Source organism: Ornithorhynchus anatinus, chromosome X5 (genome assembly GCF_004115215.2).
Source record: "Ornithorhynchus anatinus isolate Pmale09 chromosome X5, mOrnAna1.pri.v4, whole genome shotgun sequence".
Lineage (NCBI taxonomy): Eukaryota > Metazoa > Chordata > Mammalia > Monotremata > Ornithorhynchidae > Ornithorhynchus > Ornithorhynchus anatinus.
Window position 1 is genome coordinate 31,977,586 of NC_041753.1, and position 17,235 is coordinate 31,994,820.

Sequence of the window (17,235 nt, forward strand, 5' to 3'; positions counted from 1 at the left end):
AGCCAATGGTATTAATTGAGTGCTTCCTGGGTGCAGAGCATAGTACTTAGCGCTTGGGAGTGTACAATAGATAGACATGATTTTTGCCCTCAAGGAAATTACAATCTCATTTGAACCTTGCAAGAAACTTTCGTTTCTGCCATCCTCCCAATCTGATTTGCCCGGACTCAAATCCCAGCCGGTGGGGCAGACAGAGGGGCTATGGCATCTGGCAGAGTAGGTTTATCCTTGTGAAGGAGGCCACCAGGGCCATTGGAAAATTCAGAATAGATAAAGCACATGATGGCATGTTTTCCAGATGGTCAGCTGGTCTCATTGCTTTCATTAGGACTGCAGACTGGCCCACCCTACAGCTGGTCTTTTGGGCTAGGTGGCCAGAGACTAGGAGCAGTCTTGATCTGCCTGGCCCCCGGATGCAGCCATGTTACGACTAGCCACCCGCCACCACTCACCTTTCAATCCATCAGGGATATTTATTGAACCCTTACTGAGTGCAAAGCATTGTAGCAAGCGCTTGGGAGGGTACAACGTAACAGAGTCGGGAGACCTTCCCTGCCCACAAGGAACTCACAGCTTAGAGGGAAGAAAGTGCTCTACTGGGAGGGAGGGCATTCAGTAAGAGGGCCAACTCCCATGCTCTTGTGGATTCTCATCCCAGGCCTGTTACATAGGTTAGGTGAGTTTTCTGGATTTGAAAGAAAAACCAAACACGCCTTTAGGAATTTGCTTCTGTCCTTTCCGGGGCTGGTGGCTGTCCAGAACCTAACTTAACTTAGCCCAACTTCTTTTAGGATAGCTTTCCTGTGCACAGTTATTGCTCACCTTCCAGCCTTGCTCTAGTTCTTGATTAGCTGACCCTTCTCCTGGACAGGGTCTGATTCTCTTCCATCCCTTGTCCTGTTGCACCACACTTCAAATAGTTCTGAGTCCACCATTGTCTCATCGAATCCCATGTTACCAGGGGGTAACTAAATCCTCTTTGTTCAATCTTCACAACATCACTAAAATCCTCCCTTTTCTCTCCATCCAAACTGCTACCATGTTAATCCAAGCACTTACCTTGAATACACTTAATATAACTATTTAATGGTTCTATTCTTAGACATTCATCCTCGTGGTTAGGGATGACCATCCAACAACCCTGGTTTTCCCCTACTGCTTCACTAGTTTTGCACCTAGTGACTTATCACAGACCTGACAGCCATGAATCCATCCAAACGCCCTTGAACCGTTATTTTCAGCTACACAGCTTCCTGTGCAAATGAATCCCTTATGCTTACCAATCTCATGTCATCTTTTTTTCATAAAGATGCCAGTGAAATAGGAGCCCCCACGAGGATTTTTCCAAAGGTCTAGGCAGGTGTGGGAACAAGTTGGGCCATGGTGACTTTTGCATGGGTGATTTTTGAAAGTGCTGACAGAAAGTGGGGAATTTTCAAAGGGGAAATAGTATCATTATTGGCCTGCAGGGTTGGGAAATTTTATCTACCTTTGCACTCTAGCCCAGACCTAGATCTCCTGTGTCAAAAATCCCAGACAGTGAGAGAAATCCAAGTGGAGGAGGGATGCTGACAGAGACCAGCAGAGTTCTTGGCTTGAACACTAATGGACCCCAGGTTGGAGACCTCAGCCCACAGGGGCTTGTTTATTAGCCAGACTACGATAAATGCCCATTTTAGGAAACCTAATATTTCCTTTATGCAGGCAGTAGTGAATTCCCCACTAGGCCTCAACCTAGAGTGATACATTTATTGCAGTGGCAGACTTTCAAGGGAAAAAAGTCAAACAACCAAAAATCGTTTCTATGAACAGCTCACTGTAACACAGGAGAGAAGCAGCATGGCCTCGTGGAAAGAGCACAGGCCTGGGAGTGAGAGGACCTGAGTTCTCAATCCTGGCTCTTCCACTGGCCTGCTCTGTGACCTTGGGCAAGTCGCTTTACTTCTCTGGGCCTCAGATCCTTCACCTGTATAATGAAGATAAAATGCCTCTTCTCCCTCCCTCTTGGACTGTGAGCCCCCTTAACAATCAGTCAATCAATCAATCAATTTTATTTACCTAGAACACACTGTGTACACAGCACTGTATTAAGCAGTTGGGGGAGTACAGTATAACAGAGTTGATAGACATGTTCCCTGACTACAAGGAGCTTGCAGTCTGGAGTGGGAGACAGACATTAAAATAAATTGCAAATATGTACCTAAGTGCTGTGGAGCTGAGGGTGGGGTGAGTATCAAGTGCTTAAGGGTCCAGCTCCAAATGCATAGGTGATGCAGAAGGGAGAGGGAGTAAGGGAAATGAGGACTTAGTTGGGAAAGGCCTCTTGGAGGGCATGTGATTTTAATAAGAAATACCACTGAGAAGCAGCATGGCCTAGTGGAAAGAGCAAGGGCCTGGGAGTCAGAGGTCTTGGGTTCTAATCCCATTTCTGCCAAATGTCTGCTGTGTGATCTTGGGCAAGTCACTTAACTTCTCTGTGCCTCAGTTACCTCATTTGTAAAATGGAGATTAAGACTGTGAGCCCCATGCAGGACAGGCACTGTGTCCCATCCATTTACCTTGAATCTACCCCAGCACTTAGAACAGTGCTTGGCACACAGTAAGCACTTAACAAATACCTTCATCATTATTATTACTATCATTATAACAACTAACCTGGCAGGTTACCTCATACGACCCTGGCGGCCCAGAAGTGAGCTCACCCAGGAGGCAGAGGAGTCACCCTTGGGACGGGGCATTGCGCTGATTTGAATAATGAGAGATGGGAAGCCAAGGCAGAGGGGAGTCCAGTGTCACCCACAAGCAAACTAAACAGCGCACGCAAAGATGTGCAGTCACAGAATTCTTGCTGTCGAGCCCCGACGACATCAGTAACTTTGCCGAAATGGAGGTGTGGCAGTGCATTTGCTAAATTTCAAGCTTTGTTTATAATGGAATCCATATTTTTACAATAAATAACCATACTATGGTCATTTAAAATATAATGAATTAACTAGGGTGAGGCAGTAACGCTACGACTATGGCTGGTGAAGTAGCAAGCAGAGTAAGCTAACTGCTCTTCCCTAAGAACTAGTGAGAGACATGATGAGGATTAGGAAGTCTACCCTCAGAAATAACAGATGAGCCTCCGTCCCAGAGATGACTTAAGGATAGAGAACCTGCACAAAGGACTTCACTAAGTTCATTGTGAGCAGGGAATGTGTCTACCACCCCTGTTGTATTATACTCTCCCAAGCGCTTAGTACAGTGCTCTGCCCACCATAAGCACTCAAAAACTACTATTGATTGATTACAATAGAAGCAGTGTTGCCTAGTGGAAAGAGCATGGGCCTGGGAGTCAGGGGATCTCATTTCTAATCCTGATTCCACCACGTGTCTGCTATGTGATCTTGGGTGAGTCACTTAACTTTCTGGGCCTCAGGTCCCTTATTTGCAAAATGGGGATTCAGTGCCCATTCTCCCTCCTACTTAGACTGGACCTGATGTATCTACCCAGTGTTTACTACAGTTTACTACTAGCACATAGTAAGCGCTTAAGGAATACCACAATTATTATTCATTATTATTAGTGTAAAAATAAGAGAGACTGCCTCTTCTTTTCCCTTCTCCCTTCAGTCCTCCACCCCAGGTTGGCCGCAGCCCCCCTCTCCACATCCCCCCCACCAACCTCTCCCCCAACTTGACACCATTAAAAATTGAAAGTTGGTACTCCTGGCCTGACTATCTAGATTGTACATCGCAAAAAATACTCGGAGCTGGAGTGGAGCCTCCAGGAGTCCAGGGACGATTTGTGGGGACCAAAAGTTTCCTGATTTTTGTTCAAGAAACAGGACTGTGAGGGACGGGGCTCCTCATGGATTCTACCATTGACGGGGCAGCTGGCAGACAGCCTCTGGCTTCTCTGGGTGCCTCTGCCAATCACAGAAAGCCAGGGTCAGGGAGGAGCATGTATTCCAGTGCAAACTGGGTTGGATGGCTGCAGATCCTCTGATTCCTGGTAGACCTTTTCATTCGGAAATCATTGTTTCCCATGCAGACGGCAAGTCAATTACTGAAGCAATGTGACTAGCTGTAGAGTCGGCTTTATTTATTGCCCTTGTTATGGCGGGGATGTGGAGGGCACAAGCCATAATATGTGAAATCAGATTCTTCCACTGCTGCATTACAAATCTCCCTGGAAGCAATGAATTTGCTTTATTTGGGCTCATTCTGGATTAACGGGGAGGGAAATATGGATTTTTTTCATCCACATAAACAGGGAAGACTTGTTAGAGACTTCCTTCTGATGTTTATGGATTTCTCTTTAGTGCACACAGTGTGTGGAAAATTGTTTTTAAGCAATAAATAATAATTGTATTTGGGGCAAGGGGAGGGAGTGCCATGTTACAGTCAGATTTGATAAATTTCTTCAAGTCTGTTTTTTTTTTCCTTATCCAGACAAACAATAAATTTTCTTTGCTTCTAAGCAAACTTTTCCTCTCCAACTTATTGTTTGCTTCAATTCTAGATTGATGGCACTTACTTAAGTGTGCTAAATAAAAATATGCCCAATTGGATGTCTGTAATTAGGTTGTCTGCTACTCTGCAAGGACTTAGTGGAAAGAGAAAAGGTTTTAATCTAAAGCAAGATACTAGAGCTAGAATTAATGAGAAATTAACTACGTTCTAGGTAAATTGTTTGTTAAACCATGTGTTACTATATAAATAATAGACCCTTTCACTGCCTGTTGCAAATAAAAAAATTATTCACAATAAAATGAAAAATATTAGTCTTTAATATAATCTTTTACCCAAGCCAATTTAATTTTCTCACAGAGCAATAAACGAAAACCTCGGCATTCTGCCTTATACGTAAGGTGTGACTGTTCTTTAGTGGTCCTTTCTCTCTCTCTCTCCCTCCCTCTCTCTTTCTCTCTCCCTCTCTCCCTTTTTCTCTCCCCTGCACACTTTTTTGTTAGTCTCTGATTTATTTTATCTTTCATCATGTCATTTACTTTGGGAGTACTTTCCCATCTTTTTGCCTTTTTCTTTCTTTCCCTCCTGTTCCCACCATGACCATTAGGTTTGACTCTGACTCCCCCTTTCTCCTCCCTCTGCCCTTTCTCTTTTTTCCTCTTCTCTACCCACTTTTTACCATCCTCTCCAACACCCCCTCACTTCCCTTCTTTTCCTCTCTTCTTCCTCTCCCTTTTTCCACCCTGTCCTTCTTCTATCGGTCTTCCCCTTCCCAATTTTTCTTTCCTACTTCTCCTCCCTCTCTTTTCTTCTTTTTCTCCTCTACCTTCCCATTCTCCTTTCTCTCCTCCCTCCTCCCTTTTTTCTGCTCTCCCGCTTCTATACCCTTTCCCTATTCTCTCTCTCCCTTTCAGGTCTCTCTCTTTTTCTTTTTGACTCAGGAATTCAATCCAGTTGCAAATGTTCTATACTTTATAGCTGTACAACAAGCCCTGCTTTCAACAGTTACACCCAACGATTCTTTATTTATTCTGTGAATAAGTGAATAAAGGTCAAAGGGACAAATCCTCAAACCTCACCTTGCCTACCAGGCTCTGAATTCATCCTGAAAAAAGCTCTTGTATACATCCCTATATTTTTTGCAAACAGTCTTTTAGAATTAGGCTATTGACATTCATATAATACTGCCTGCGGAGCCAGTATTAAATACAATCTCATGAAGTGTCTTTGTGCCTAAATGCAGTTACCTGAGGACTCCTCTCACAAAACGTTCATTGATTTTTTTTCATTCATTTCTGGCAGCAACAGATACTGAGCAGCTTTTACTTTGTTAGTGTAGGTGTTGTTAATGCACTTTTCCACATCCATTTAAATGCAAATCCCCATGCTAATAATGACTTGGAGGAGAAAAAAAGAATGTGTTTAGCTGGAGACAAAGCTATAGGAATAATAGAAAGCGTGAATAGGGTGTCAGCAGAGAGCTGCACAATAAAAACCTTCTCCCTGCTCAAATGAAAACACATTAACGATAGCATGGAGAATTTCTCAATAGAGTCTTACAGTATTGTTGTATGTAAACATGATTCCCAGCAGGTGAAGCAAATGAAATGAATTTTGAGGACTTCCTATTGGAGTGAAAAAGGAGGGAAAGGTCTGGCCTGGGTAGAGATCTGTCCCTGATCCAAATTTCGACCATGAGCCAACTTTTGTTCATCTAAGCCAAATCCCCACATTGGGACCCAAACAGGCCATTGTTTAAATGGCTCCAGAGTTAGGGAATGCAGCTGGGAGGGTTTCCATTGAAAGTAGGAAATGAATGGGAACTGGACAAACAGAATTAGACTTGATAACGGCCATAGTGAGCCAGCATTTGGCTCTGGCACAAAGGTGTGTTGTGATGCTAGGGGAATTTTCAATTTGTGCTGTTTGTGAGGAAAATGTCACTGACAAAAATGGTTCATTATGGCCAGGGAACATGTCTGCTAATTCTGTTATATTGTACTCTCCCAATCTATGTGCTTTGCACATAGAAAGTGCTCAATAAATACTATTGAATGATGGATTAAAAAGAAAAGTATTCTGAAATGAAGGAACAGTGACCTAGATCTGTTGATCAACCAAGAGAGTTCTAATTTTTCAAAAGGTCCTCCAATCTTGTCTTGGAACACAGCCAAATGTGCAGATGGGAAACTAAGAATGAGTTGTAAAGGGCTATCAATCAATCATTGTTACCGATTGAGTGTTTACTGGGTGTGGAACACTGTACTAAGTGCTTGGGACAGTACAGTACAATAGAGTTGGTAGACAAGCTCCCTGTCCTCAAAGACCTTTCAATTTAGTGTGGGAGACTAGGGGAAGTGGCAGAATATAAAGATAAGAATTTTGCCCAAATTCAACAGCCTCTACTTTAATCCTCTTTGACCTCTCAACTGCCTTCAACAGTGTGGACCACCCCCTTCTCCTGGAAACATTATCTAACCTTGGCTACACTGACACTGTCCTCACCTGGTTCTCCTTCTATCTCTCTGGTCACACAGTCTCTATCACAGGCTCCTCCTCTGCTTCCTACCTAATTACTGTGGGGGTCCCTCAAGGCAAGGGTCTGGGCCCCCTTCTATTTTCCATCTACACCAATTCCCTTGCAGAACTCAATCAATCAATCATATTTATTGTGTGCAGAACACTGTACCAAGAACTTGGAGAGTACAGAATTTGTAGACATGTTTCCTGACCACAAGAAGATTACAATCTGTAAGCTTACAGTCTTATAGTCTATATTCCCACCCAAAGGTTCAAGTACCTTCTCTTCACAGATGATTCCCAAATCTACCTCTCCAGCCCTGACCTCTCTCCTTCCCTACAGTCTCACATTTCCTTTTGTCTTCAGGACAGCTCTACCTGGATGTCCAGCCAACACCTCAATATTAACATGTCCAGAATAGAATCCTCATCTTTCCGCCAAAACCCTGCAACACCCACCCCCCAACTTTCCCATCACAGTAATAATAATAATTATGGCATTTGTTGAGTGCTTACTGTGTACCAGGCACTGTACTAAGCACTGGGGTGGATACCAGCAAATTGGGTTGGACACATTTGCTGCCGGGTAAGGGGCTCACAGTCTCGATCCCCATTTTACAGATGAGGTAACTGAGGCCCAGAGAAGTGAAGTAACTTGTCCAAGGTCTCAAAGCAGACAAGTGGCAGAGCCAGAATTAGAACCCATGTCCTTCTGACTTTCAGGCCTATGCTCTATCCACTATGCCACGCTGCTTTTCACAGTAGACAATGCCACTATCACCCCTGTCTCACTAGCCCATAACCTTGGCATTAGCCTTGACTCATCCCTCCCATTCAACTCACGTGTTCAATCTGTCACGATCTAACTTCATGGCATCTCTAGAATGCACCCCTTCCTCTGCAACCAATGGCTATTACACTGATCCATGCACTTACTGTATCCCAAGCACTTACTCCTGCATCAGCCTCCTTGCTGACCTCCCCGCATCTAGTGTCTCCCCTCTACAGTCCATTCGTCACTCTTCTGCCTGATCATTTTTATAAAAAATCATTCTGCTCGCATCTCCCCACTTCTCCAAAACCTCCAATGGGACCTTAAAAGATGCCTTTCTGGTTCTCCCAAATGCTCAGGGGAAGACCCCCAGACCAGTCACATCTCATTATATTGAGAAATCACTATAGTTTCCTTTTTTTTAAATGGTATTTGTTAAGTGCTTACAATGTGCCAGGCACTTTACTGAGCGCTGGTATAGATACAAATTCAACAGGTTGGACACAGTCTCTGTCCCAGATGGGGCTCCCAGTCTTAATCCCCATTTTGCAGATAAAGTAACTGCAATAGAGAAAAGTTAAGTGTCTTGCCCAAGACCACACAGAAGACAAGTGGCCAAGCCTTCCTTGAGCAAAGTGTCTCAATTATTTTGTGTGATGACTCCAGCTGACCAATAAAGATGGTGAGTCGGTTTGCTGATGTTACCTGGAAGATTTCATCTGACCCTTACCTGAGAAAGACTTCCCGATTCTTGAAGAGTGTGACTGGATAGAATTGTTGCATTTTATTTCCTTGGCTACTCCAAAAACCCCCAAACTTGGGAAAAGGTACGCAGCAAACTTTGTTTTATTTCTTTCACACTGAGAATGTTCTAGAATTCAAACTTTATTGGGGTTTTGGGCAACAACTTCTTTTTTCTTTCCTCCTTCAGCCCTCTGGATCCCCAAATTGAGTCCTGAGGTTCCTCTCTCCTCCCCTAAAGTTCCCTTGTATCTGTTGCTCCCACTGCCGAGCCCTAGCTGGGGATGGGAGTTGGGAAATGTTCTCTGGAACAGGCCATGGGGTGAGATTGGATTAAGATGAGAAAAGCAAGAGGCATGTACTGGCTCCCCAGCTCCAACTTGGATTCCTGGCCCTTGGGGGTTGGGAGTGAAACTGGGCCTGCAGATGATATATGGAGAAGGAGGATCTAGGCAAAGTTTCCCATGACTTTCATGTTCCCAAGAGTATATCCATCCTGGAAATACCCTGGTGGCTCCTCACCCTAACCCAGTCCCCAAGTTGTACTTAGGGTGCTTTTCCCCTGATGTAACTTTGCACAACTGCAGATTGATGGGTGGCTACTTGGGCTTCCTGAAAGCATCCTTGAGCTTATGGACTAGCCAAAGCTGCTCTTGTGCTGCAGATGTTCACTTAGGCTGTAAAGGGCAAGGAGCGTGTCTGCTAACTCTATTGTAGTGCACTCTCCAAATGCTTAGTACAGTGCTCTACACGTAGGAAGTGCTCAATAAATATGATTGGTTAAAAAGGTCTCTTGCCTGTGAAAATCCTTTGTATGTACTTCTCTGTGTGCTGCACCTTTGCCTACCTGCTCCCTTTATGCAACTGCAGACCCAGAAGGAACGTGACAAGAGAGTGTAAAGGTCCCTGTGCAAACCACAAGCACTGTATTCAATTCCTTCAGGCTTTGTTAGTCATTCATTCATTCCTTCAATCATATTTACTGAGCAATTACTGTGTGCAGAACACTGTATTCAGCATTTGGGAAAGTACAGTACAACAATAAACAGACACATTCACAGCCCACAATGAGCTTACAGTCTAGAGGGGGAGTAGTATGGTCTGTGGATCATAAACTCTTTGTGGGTCAGGATCATGTCTACCAGTTCTGTTGCATTGTGCCTTCCCAAATGCTTAGTACAGTGCTCTGCCCACAGCAAGTGCTTGATAAATATCACTGATCGAATGATTGATTGATTGATCAACCAGGGCTCATCCATCATTTACCATAGGGGATTTCATCCATCCTGCATAAGGGCTCTCTGGGCAGAGAAACCTTTACTTTTTCCAGTTCTTCCAGGAATGGCTTCCTTTTTCATTTGCATTTTATGGCCACCCCTCTTCTCTGTGTCCTCCCCTCTTCCGATTGGACACTGGGCGGGAGTTGCCCTGTGAGATCCACGTTTTTCAATGCTACCATATAATAAAAGTAATTGTGGTATTTATTAAGCACTTACTATGTGTCAGGCACTGTACTAAGCTCTGGGGTAGGTACAAGCAAATTGGGTTGGACACAGTCCCTGTCCCACAGGGAGATCACAGTCTTAATCCCCATTTTACAGATGAGGTAACTGAGTGGCTTGCCCATGGTCACACCAAGAACGTTTCCAAACACAGAGAGGGAATCTTTAGGTCATCCATGGGTAAAACCCTTGAAGCAGAGAAATAGAGGTGAAATTTGGGTTCTATGTTTACCATGTTGAACTCTTTCTCCTTTCTGTGAGAAATAAAGTAATGGCCAGACATGTACAAGTCCTGGGAGTTTCCAGCTCTGCTTTTCAGTTTGGTAATTCTGAACGAAACAAAAGAGCAGTGGTGCATTTCAGCACTCTCCTGACTGAACTGAGCAGGGCCAATTTGCCTCACTTAATTGTATCTTCAGAGGCCTTCATGACTGGTTTTGGACATAACAGTTATCAGGATGTTTCCTAGCACAATTCCATCCCATTCTCCATTTCCCACAAGGATTTGGTGGAATTCCAAATGGCAACCCTGGATCCTGGAGCCCAGCCCGGCTCTGCCTCGGTCCTTCACTTGAGACTGGGCCTTGACTAAATCTGCCCTTTTCCCCGGCAGAAAGAATTTCATTGAAGACATTGACACAGAACTAGCAGTGTGTTTGCTAAGAGGAAAGTGAGTCATAATGCTAAAGCAGAACCCCTTTTTTAACTCTTAAAACCCAACCCAGAAATTGAAATCTTTTCGGACAGGGAGAGAGATTTGTTAAGTGATGTGTGCTGACAAAAGGGGATTTGAGAAGCATCAAGGCCTAGTGGCAAGAGCACAGGCTTGGGAGTCAGAGGATATGGGTTCAAATCCCGGCTCAGCTACTTGTCCGCTGTGTGACCTAGGGCAAGTCTCGTAACTTCTCTGTGCCTCAATTACCTCATTTGTAAAATGGGAATTAAGACTGTGAGCCCAATGTGGGACAGGGATGGTGTCCAACACAATTATCTTCCCCAGCGCTTAGAACAGTGCATGGCATACAGTAAGTGCTTAACAAATACCGTATTCCACAAACCCCATATTTGAATCTCCCCAGTTGGGTTTTCACGGCCCAGGCACAAGGAAGAAAGATAATAACATGGGCATTGACAAAATGGGGACTGGTTTCACTCCATTAAGCCCAGATTTGAGTCTTCCCACTTGGGTCTTCATGCCTTGGGCACCAGGAAGAATAATAATAACATGGGTGCAGGTAAAAGGGGGGCTGGCTTCATGCCATGAACAAAGATTTGAGTCCTCCCATTTGGGACTTTATGGTCCTGGAACCAAGAAGAACAGTAAATAATATGGGTGCTGGCAAATTGGGGGGCTGGCTTCATGCCACAAACCCCATATTTGAGTCTTCCTATTTTGGGTCTTCATGGCCCAGGTGCTGGGAAGAACAAAAATGACATGGGTGCTGGCAAAAGAGGGAATGGCTTCAGGCCATGAACCCCAGGTTTGAGTCTTCTCATTTGGTTCTTCATGGCCCAGGCATTGGTAAGAACAATAAAAATAGGGGTACCAGCAAATGGGGTGTGGAGCTGGCTTCATGTAGTGAACCCCAGATTTGAGTCTTCCCATATGGGTCTTAAAGGCCCAGGCACAAGAAAGACATAGTAAGTGTTTAACAAATACCATTAAAAAAAACACAAAACAATGAAAGTATGGGTGCTGGCAAAAGAGGGGCTAGTTTCATGTCATGAACCCTGGATGTAACTCTCCCATTTGGATCTTCATGGCCTGAATATTGGGCAGACGATGGAAATTTTGGATGCCAGCAAAAGGGGGACCATGAACCTTGGGACTTGATTCTCCCGTTTGGGTCTTCATGGCCTGGGCGAAGCCATGAGAGAGCGAAGTTGGCTTTGGCTTTGTTGCTCCCTGCAAACCAGCCCCACACCCTCAGGGCCCTCTGTGTAATAGCAGGGATTCAGCACGCAACAGGGACAATGTAGTACAATGGTTATCTTTATTTAAGAACCAGGGAGCTTGTCCTTCCCTTGGTGCCCCTCCCCTCTTTCTCCCTCAGGCCCAGTGGGGGCTGCTCGATTCCAGAGATCAGCAGCTTCCCTTGGCTATCAGGCAGCCCTGGCTCGGTTCTGGGCTGGGGGCCTGAGCGAGTGGGGAAGGGGCCGGGCCCAGCACAGCCTTGACTGTCATGGCCTGGGGTCCTCAGGGCACACAGGGCAGCAGGGCAGCCCTGCAGACAAGTTGTGGGCCGGACCTGAGGGCCAGGGACCCAGGGCCTGGAGAAGGCGGGGTTGGAAGGATGGACTGCTGACGTTTTGCCTAGGGAGAGAGCCGGTCCGCCCAGAGCCAGGAGAAGGCAGGGTTGGAATGGTGTACTGCTGGTCCCGAGACCCTGAGGTTCACGAGAGAGCAAGCCACCATGGGAAAAAGCGGGTAGTCTGCCAGGTCTCTGCAGACACCAACTGTCCTACGCACAGAGCACCCATGTGGTCTCAGGTCGGATCCCACTCCCCAGTCAATCAGTGGTATTTTTTGAGGGAAGAAGCATGGTCTAGTGGATAGAGCATGGACCTGGGAGTCAGAAGGACCTGGGCTCTAATCCCAGCTCTACCACTTGTCAGCTGTGTGACTTTGGGCCAGTTACTTCACTGTGCCTGTTATCTGTAAAATGGGGTTAAAGACTGTGAGTCCCATGGGGGACAGGGATGGTGTCCAAATGATTAGCATGCAGCTACCCCAGCCTTGAGAATATTGCTGGACACATAGTAAGTGCATAATTGATACCATCATTATCAAAGAGCATTCATTCATTCAGTAGTATTTATTGAGTGCTTACTATGTGCAGAGCACTGTACTAAGTGCTTGGAATGTACAAATCGGCAACAGATAGACAGTCCCTGCCCTTTGACGGGCTTACAGTCTAATCGGGGGAGACAGACAGACAAGAACAATGGCAATAAATAGAGTCAAGGGGAAGAATATCTCATTAAACCAATAGCAAATAAATAGATTCAGGGTGATGTACATCTCATTAAACAAAATAAATAGGGTGATGAAGATACATACAGTTGAGCGGACGAGTACAGTGCTGAAGGGATTGGAGGGGAGAGGGGGAGGAGCAGAGGGAAAGGGGGGAGAAGAGGGTTTAGCTGAGGAGAGGTGAAGCTGGGGGTAGAAGGAGCAGAGGGAAAAGGGGAGCTAAGTCTGGGAAGGCCTCTTGGAGGAGGTGAGTTTTAAGTAGGGATTTGAAGAGGGGAAGAGAATTAGTTTGGCGGAGGTGGGGAGGGAGGGCATTCCAGGACCACGGGAGGATGTGGCCCAGGGGTCGACGGCGGGATAGGTGAGACCGAGGGACGGTGAGGAGGTGGGTGGCAGAGGAGCGGAGCGTGTGGAGCGGAGCATGTGGGGTGGGCAGTAGAAAGAGAGAATGGAGGAGAGGAAGGAAGGGGCAAGGTGATGGAGAGCCTTGAAGCCTACTGTCTGTAGAGCCCTGCCCTAAGGGCTTGGGAGAGAACAGTAGAATTAACGGGCAACAGGGGAGGAGGCTGAGCCCACATAGACCTGGCCAGAATCACAGTGATAGTGGCTGGGAAACCATCTCATCTCAACTTTCTCATCACCACCAGCCTCACCTCCACAAAGACCTCCCATGAGGCAGAGTCCCATGTTGGTCTAATTCAATAGTATTTATTGAGCGCTTACTATGTGCAGAGCACTGTACTAAGCACTTGGAATGAACAAGTCGGCAACAGATAGAGACAGTCCCTGCCCTTTGACGGGCTTACAGTCTAATCGGGGGAGATGGACAGACAAGAACAATGGCAATAAATAGAGTCAAGGGGAAGAACATCTCGTAAAAACAATGGCAACTAAATAGAATCAAGGCGATGTACATTTCATTAACAAAATAAATAGGGTAATGAAAATATATACAGTTGAGCAGACAAGTACAGTGCTGAGGGGATGGGAAGGGAGAGGGGGAGGAGCAGCGGGAAATGGGGGGAAAAGAGGGTTAAGCTGCGGAGAGGTGAAGGGGGGGCGGTAGAGGGAGTAGAGGGAGAAGGGGAGCTCAGTCTGGGAAGGTCTCTTGGAGGAGGTGAGTTTTAAGTAGGGTTTTGAAGAGGGGAAGAGAATTAGTTTGGCGGAGGTGAGGAGGGAGGGCGTTTCAGGACCGTGGGAGGACGTGGCCCAGGGGTCGACGGTGGGCTAGGCGAGACCTAGGGACGTTGAGGAGATGGGCAGCAGAGGAGCGGAGCGTGCGGGGTGGGCAGTAGAAAGAGAGAAGGGAGGAGAGGTAGGAAGGGGCAAGGTGATGGAGAGCCTTGAAGCCTAGAGTGAGGAGTTTTTGTTTGGAGCGGAGGTTGATAGGCAACCACTGGAGGTGTTTAAGAAGGGGAGTGACATGCCCAGATCGTTTCTGCAGGAAGATGAGCCGGGCAGCGGAGTGAAGAATAGACTGGAGCGGGGCGAAAGAGGAGGAAGGGAGATCAGAGAGAAGGCTGACACAGTAGTCTAGCCAGGATATAACAAGAGCCCGTAGCAGTAAGGTAGCCATTTGGGTGGAGAGGAAAGGGCGGATCTTGGCGATATTGTAAAGGTGAAACCGGCAGGTGACAGATACGGTTCATTCAGTCATATTTATTGGTGCTTACTGTGTGCAGAGCACTGTATTAAACCCTTGGGAAAGTACGACACAACAATAAACAGCTATATTCCCTGCCCACAACGAGCAGTTCCTGCACTCAGGTATTCACAATGTTGTAGGGCAGCCCTGCCCTTCCCATCCTATCTCTTCCCCAGGTGTCTCTAAGTGAGGTCAGGACACCCTGCCCCTTTATGGCCCCAGAGGCTGCTGGGCCCTTCCCTGCCCTATATAAGGCTCCTGAAGGTTACCTACTCAAGTTTGCCCATGGAAAGGAGACACTGTGTGACCCAGCCAAAGCTCTGGTGAGTTGTGGGGGGAGCTCTAGCTGCTCCAGCTACTCCCACCCTGTAAGCTTTTTTTTTTTTTAAGAGTGGGGCTGGGATTGGGGTTACTGATATTTACTGTGTTAATAATTTTTGTTGATGATCATGATGTGGGTGGAGGAACTGGGGAAAGAGTAAAGACTGTCTGTTTGGGAAGAAGGGGTTGGAGGAGGTATTGATTCCAGGGTTTCAGAAATGTTTTTGAAATACATGTTAGTGATATGGGGGGGAGAGAATGAAAACTGGGGTGGCCAAGGTAGAAATGTGGCAGTGTTTGATATTGAGGGGTTGTGATACCGATAATGTGTGTGTACTGTGTATTGCCTGGGGGTTGGGGAGGGGGCTAGGGAAACTGGGGAGGGGCTGGGATGGTGGTGATGATTATTGTGCTGAGGATTCTGATTGTGTTTCTGACATTATTGCTAGTTTGGGGCTGGAAAATGAGAGCTGCCTTTGCTGGTTTGGACTCAGGGGACATATACTGATGGGGAGGGTCTTGGGGAAGGTTTTGGAGTCAGATGGTCTAGGTCCTGGGGAAGGCTAGGCCTAGTTTGGGGGTGACTGTTGGACCTGGAGGGCTGAGACAGATGATGCCTTACTGACAGTTGAATGGGGAATGTCAGCTGTGTATGAGGTGATGCATGCTCTCTATCAGTTCCCTGTTCCGCCTTTTTGGAGGCCTGCATCACTGTCCTCTCCACCCATGAGAAGCAACATGTACCAGTGGATAGAACACAGGACTGGAAGTCAGAAGGACCTGGGTTCTAATCCTGCTCTGCCACTTATTTGCTGTGATCTTGAACAAGTCACTTCCCTTTTCTGTGCTTCAATTACCTCATCTGTTAAATGAGGATTATGACAGTGAGTCCATGGGGGACATGGACTTTGTCCAACCTATTGATCTGTATCTGTCCCAGTGCTTAGTACAGTGCCTGGTATATCATAAGCACTTAATAAATACCCCCCCCCAAAAAAAGGGCAGAGGGAGACCCAGAGACACACAAAGAAATGGATGAAGAGAGCGAGACAGAGGAAGAGAATACTGTCCTAGGGGTTCAAAGGTGACACTACTGACATGGAAGTTTCCATTAGTGTGGGTGCTTGTGGCCAGGGCCGACCCCCTTACCCTTCTCCCCTCTTCTCTCTGCATGCCCCCCCAAACACACACACACACACACACACACACACACACACTTATGGGTGACCCCATTCATCATGAATGGTATTGTGTGCTTATGTGCTGAGCGCTGTACTAAGTGCTTGAGAGAGAACAATACAAGTTGATACTCCGGTTCTCTGCCCAGAAGGAGCTTACAATCTACAGGAATCACACTTGAAAGCACTCAAAGAAGGCACCTAGTAAACATTCACTGATTTCTGTGGATGATGGCTCTGCTTCTTTCCTCCAGCTCAATTCAGCCAGGACAGCCATGATCAGAGGAGGATAGGGCTGAGCTGATTTATGGATCAAAGAACACAGGTGGAACTTTTAATAAAGGCACAGGTGTTTTCTTCCTTGATGTTTTGGATTGACTCACCATAAAGCAGTGTGGCTCAGTGGAACGAGCACGGGCTTTGGAGTCAGAGGTCATGGGTTCGTATCCCGACTCGGCCACTTGTCAGCTGTGTGACTTTGGGCAAGTCACTTAACTTCTAGGTGCCTCAGTTACTTTATCTGTAAAATGGAGATTAAGACTGTGAGCCCCACGTGGGACAACCTGATTCCCCTGTGTCTACCCTAGCGCTTAGCACAGTCCTCGGCACATAGTAAGCACTTAACTAATACCAACATTATTATTATTATTATAAATCATTTAGAGAGTACCCACCTACTTGGTCTCTGAGTGAGACCCTCAGTCTGCATTAAATGAGAATCAAAAATGCATTTTACCTTTAATTTTTAAACGCATTTGTTTGGCAAGGGAAATTTAATCCATACATTCCTGAGTCCTTCACTGCTACCTTGTGTTACAGGAGTCAATCACATCTAGGGTCTCTTGAATTTATTTTTGTTCCTGGATTCCACAGGATAAAAGTTCAAGCTCACTTTCACAAACTTGTGAATCCCAAATCTGTTTTACCCAACCCCAATTTAGATGTTTCCCCAAAATACTTTCTTGAATCTGCTTCCCTAAGCCATTCATTGACTCTATCTTCTTCTCCCTTTTCTCTGCCATCACCTAACTTGGTGCTGGAGGATTTGGTGACTGATTAACTTGAATGGGGAGGGAGAGGTGCATGAGGATAACTATCAATACATTACTTTTGTGTGTTAATACCCA